This window comes from Cololabis saira, chromosome 8 (assembly GCF_033807715.1).
Source record: "Cololabis saira isolate AMF1-May2022 chromosome 8, fColSai1.1, whole genome shotgun sequence".
NCBI lineage: Eukaryota > Metazoa > Chordata > Actinopteri > Beloniformes > Belonidae > Cololabis > Cololabis saira.
The window spans coordinates 33,168,656-33,173,834 of record NC_084594.1 but is presented as its reverse complement, the minus strand read 5'-3'; positions in this window follow the sequence as shown (position 1 = coordinate 33,173,834).

Below are 5,179 nucleotides of genomic sequence, written 5' to 3'. Positions count from 1 at the left end.
ACATAACCTAAAGAAAACAGAGAGACAGTAAAGAAATCCTAAAAGGGGACATGTTACCAAAAAAAAGGAAAAAATAACGTTTCTGTGTTCATATGCATATAATTGGATATTGAACATAAGTACCAACTCCTATAATATAGCATAACAGAACACTGTCGCTTTGTTTTGGGCTGAATCAGTCGCCGAGCATCTAATGAGCTGTTTACATTTGCAGGGTACAGTACGTGACATCACAGACCAAGATCAGACTAGACTCATCCAGCTTCCTCATCCTTATCTCTCACTCATGTTCACATTTTGCTGCATTTGATCTACGTCCGACCAGCTGCGGGACAAATCTCCAAAGAGAAGAAGAGGGGGGTGCAGAGTCAAGTGGCTAATTAAAAGCTTGCAGCAGTGACCAGTGCAGATAAGACACAGTTGAAAATGAAGGTGTTGCACAGTATCTCTTTGGTATTTTGACCAAAGCATGTCACAAGCACTTGCAGAAAAAAGGCAGAATGTGTCTATTTCAACAAAAAAAGACTTGAATATAGCCTATTCCTCTTTTTATTGAATTATCAGAACAGTGGTGCTTTAAAGAAAAAGGGAAAAAGGAGAAAAACTATACAGAAAGGATTTTTGCAGTTCTCATCACATATGATATATACAATATAAAAACATAATGTTTGAAAAAACTGTACTACTGTATTTGAAAGGCTGTTTTGCATTTGCACTTTGTATTTCTTTGGTTTACAGAGCAGCTTATAGTCGGCTATCAACGGCAAACTGTAGAATATCAGCTATTACGCTGATAAAGGATAAGTATATTGCTGCCATAAATCAGTCATGTTTCACATGGATAAACAGGAGACTGCGTGGTAGCAATGTTCACGTTGAGAAAAAAACATGCAACTTATCAGATCCCACGTGTGCTTTTGTGTATAAATGCCAGACTTTTTACTGTATATTCAAACCAACCCACCTGTCTGTCTGAGGGAAGAAGCTGCAGCACCTGGATAACATCCAGCCCAGGATGTTGCGGAACAACAGCAGTAGTTAATGAGGCGCTGTGCCGCAAACATACCCGCTTATTACTGTCACCTGTAGCTCATTCACAGGTGGGCTAGAATGCTCCAGAGATTTTTATGACTCTGCAACAAAATGTTTTTGCATATGAAGGTTAACATGTTTGCGCTTGGTTTCTGGTTATATGAATACTGATGACTGAGGTGATGAATATTATTCCTTATGAAGAACAATAAACCGTCAAAACAGCACTTCAAATATGAGGGTTGTTGAACTGGGCCTCTGTCAAGTCAGCTCAAGAAAGAAAAAGAAGTTTATACAACAGGAGACCGACGGAGCACCTCACAAAGGCACGGCGCAGCGCAGGAGAAGCAAGTCCCCAAGCTTAGACTCAGCCGTCCACCTGCACCTCAAGGATAAAAGACAGTCTTGATGTCCATACAGTGCATAATCTGTTGAGAGAAGACAGATGGTTTGAGAGAGGAGTGAAAGAAGCCATCTTTGCTAAACTGGAAAAACCATCAATAAACTGAGGGTATGGCTTCAGGCATCAAAACACTTTTAAAAGCACTTTTGACTCTCGTCCTGGAGCAGTTTCATAGCTATCTGCATATTAAGTCAGGTCCCATGTTGGAAACGTTGGTAAACAGCTCACATGTGACAGAAATCCAGGAGGAGCAAATGGATCAGTGATACACACAGCTCACAATTAGCAGCTCCTTTTACGATATCCAGCAGAACCTTTCCAAAGAAATGACCATAACCAAAGTGTTCAAAGTTTATTTGATTCTAAAAGATCAAACATGAATCTTTATGAAGCTAAATTAATATTTTTTTTTACAAATCTATTCCATTAAAACAAAGAAAAAAGGCCAAAGCCATAATTATTAGTGCTGTCAATGCTCAGCTCTTTTTAGGTTTCCAGGCATGGACGTAAATTTTGCGCTCCTTCATCAGACTCTCAGTACGACTGAGTAGACTAGAGCCGATGATATCGTTCTTCAAAATATCAGCAGAACTGGTCCCACTGCCATGCTTCACTGTGGGAACTGAAAGCCGCTTTGTCCGCAATGGACTTCTTTTTCACGATGAAGAGTCCTCTGTGAAACACCGAGTCCAGAAGAAGCCAGGATGGAAGATTTCTGTTGATCTCCCTTACTATTTTCTTTTCCAAAGTTTTGGAAATGTTGCACTTCTGTCTGAGTTCCAGGCTGACTTCTGGACTTGCTGGGATATTGATATCATTTTTTAACAAGAATGAGTCTCTCAATCAAGTGTTGAAGTAACACAAGCAAAGCTAATAGGATTATGAAGTGAGGCTCATATGCTGCTTGATTACTCAAGTGAGGATTAAAACTGATTGCTCAGGGTTGGAAGGCAGAAATCATTTGGGGGTTTATCATTTTGATCAAATCAGTTATGTCTATCTTTTGCATAAATACTCATTTTATATTCAAAGTGAACCAAAAAGAGGCCTCAACAGTAGTGAATATTGCTGTATTTAAAATGTTATAAATAATGCAGCTGGTTAGTATTGAGGGGAAACATCCCAAAGTTCCTCAGGGGCCTGATCCTGACTTTAAGTGATTTCACAGCAACAGTTTATGGGCCTGAAACGCCAAACAAAACAGAAGAAGCCTTTTTGATGACGAAAATCAGGTAGAAAAGTTTTTGTTTAATTTAATACTTTTTGATTACCATGAAAAACCAACCAAACAAACAAATCTAAAAAAGTAAAAACAAAACAAACTTTTAAATGTTAACCATTACAAGCAAAGCTGATGCATCTTTAGCACCGTTTCTGGCTGGAAAACTGGAGCCCCACCAAATAATGCATCCATTAAACTTTCTAATTCTAGAAAACTGTCAGAAAGATAAGCTGATAGCACTGGTTTCACAGCAAACTGTGATAAAAGAGTGATCCGTGAAAAAAAAATCTAAATAAAAATGTAATGAATAAGCAAGTGACATTCTGGAATATGTTATTTCTCATTATTTTAAAATAATTGTATTGAGTTTCTTGCTAATGTGTTCTAAACCAAACTGTGTAATGTTTAGCTTGACACAGAAGCGGTGTAAGTTGAAGGTATTCTTAAACCTCCATCAGGTGACACCTTCAGCAACTCTGTAAACACAGAAGCTCTCAGATCAATGAGTCATATCCACGCCAAAGTCTTTACTTCACTGTTTGCACAGCCGGCAACCTATCAGACAAACGGCTTACTAAACAGAGTAAATAGAAATCTCGCATAAACAGAGTCGATGTGTATAGCAGCGACTTTTAACATATGGCTTGTGTGCGAGTGTGTAAAGTGTGTCAGGGGGATGGGTGGGGTGAAGAGCTTTGGTAATCTGCTGGATTCACACAAGCCTTTCCCCACCCTGCCCGGGGCAACGCCACTAATCACCATGTCAAGGGGACTGACATTGGCAGATAGTCCAGCTGACAAGGAAAACACTTGCATCCATTGTGCTATGTCACTTCACAGGCCGCGTTAGCAGAGGACCATCATTTCGGCCAACCTGGTTGTGTACTTTAAAAAGCAGTCTAAATGTGAGAGAACGACTGAACTGTTCATTTCAGCGTTGTTGTGTATCAAAGTAGTGCCAGCGCAATTTGCCCAAAGGAAAGATATGTAAAGGCTTAAAATGTATATAATGTAATACAGAGGAAAGCCTGTTTCATATTCCTAGAAAGCCCTTTTTGGTGCAGTGTGATCACAAAAGCTCCCCTTTTCCATTTCCAGTGGGCCAGAGTTGGTTCTGCCATGTCAGCAAAACCTTGCCGTGTGTTTGTGTATTTCAGAGAAAAGGTTGTGACCTGACAAAGAAAAGGGAACTAATAGCTGAAAAAGGTTTCAGTGAACACACGTTATTGCCCGCAGTTATGTCACCTTGAAAAGTGGAATAAAATCAGAAACTGAAGTCAGACCAGATAATAAAACCCAAACAAAACCGTGAATCATATGGAGTAAAAAATGCAACACTTCAACTTAAGTGTGGTTGGAAAGTGAAAAAGTAACAACCTTGCAAGTTAAGACTAATCCAACTGTGAGCCCTGTAGGCAGCAGTATAATCCTCCCAGGAGAAGAAGAGAGGGATGGAGAGGGAGGGGGGGGGGAGAGGGAGGGAGAGAGAGATGTAAAATAGTTCTGTATATATATGTGTATGTATATGTATGTGTATATATATATATATATATGTGTGTATGTATGTATGTATGTATGTATGTATGTATGTATGTATGTATGTATGTATGTATGTATGTATGTATATATGTATGTATATATATATATATATATATATATTGTATACACGTGTTGGGTATTTGTTGTAATTGTATTGGTGTTTCGTGTGTTGATTGTGTCGTGATTTATTGTATGTATATGCTTTCGGCAACAATGGTTATCATTCATGCCAATAAAGACAATTTGAATTTGAATTTGAATTTGAGAGAAATAGAGAGGGAGAGGGGGAGGGAGGAAAACAGAGAGAGGGAGAGGGGGGATAGAGAGGTAGAGAGAGGTAGAGAGAGAGAGCAGAGGGAGAGATAGAGAGAGGGATAGAGTGAGAGAGGTAGAGAGAGAGAGGGGGAGAGAGAGAGGAAGAGAGAGAAAGAGAGAGGGAGAGAGGGTAATTGTATGTATGCTTTCGGCAACAATGATTATTATCATTCATGCCAATAAAGCCAATTTGAATTTGAATTTGAGAGGGAGAGAGGGGGAGAGAGAGAGAGAGTTATTATTATTATTGTAAGTTATTTAATGTTAAATATTTATTGTAATTGTCTTAATATTCCATGTATTGATTGTATTGTGGGTTGTTGTATGTGTATGTAGCTTTCAGCAACAATGGTTACCATTCATGACAATAAAGACTATTTGAATTGAATTGGTAGAGAGAGAGAGGGGGAGAGAGAGAGCTAGAGTGAGAGATAGAGGGAGAGAGAGATAGAGATAGAGCTACAGAGCTAGAGAGAGAGAGAGAGGTAGAGAGAGAGATGGGGAGAGAGAGAGAGAGAGAGGTAGAGAGAGATAGAGCTACAGAGCTAGAGAGAGAGAGAGATAGAGAGAGGTAGAGAGAGAGAGAGAGAGAGGGAGGTAGAGAGAGATAGAGCTACAGAGCTAGAGAGAGAGAGAGAGAGATAGAGATAGAGCTACACAGCAGGGAG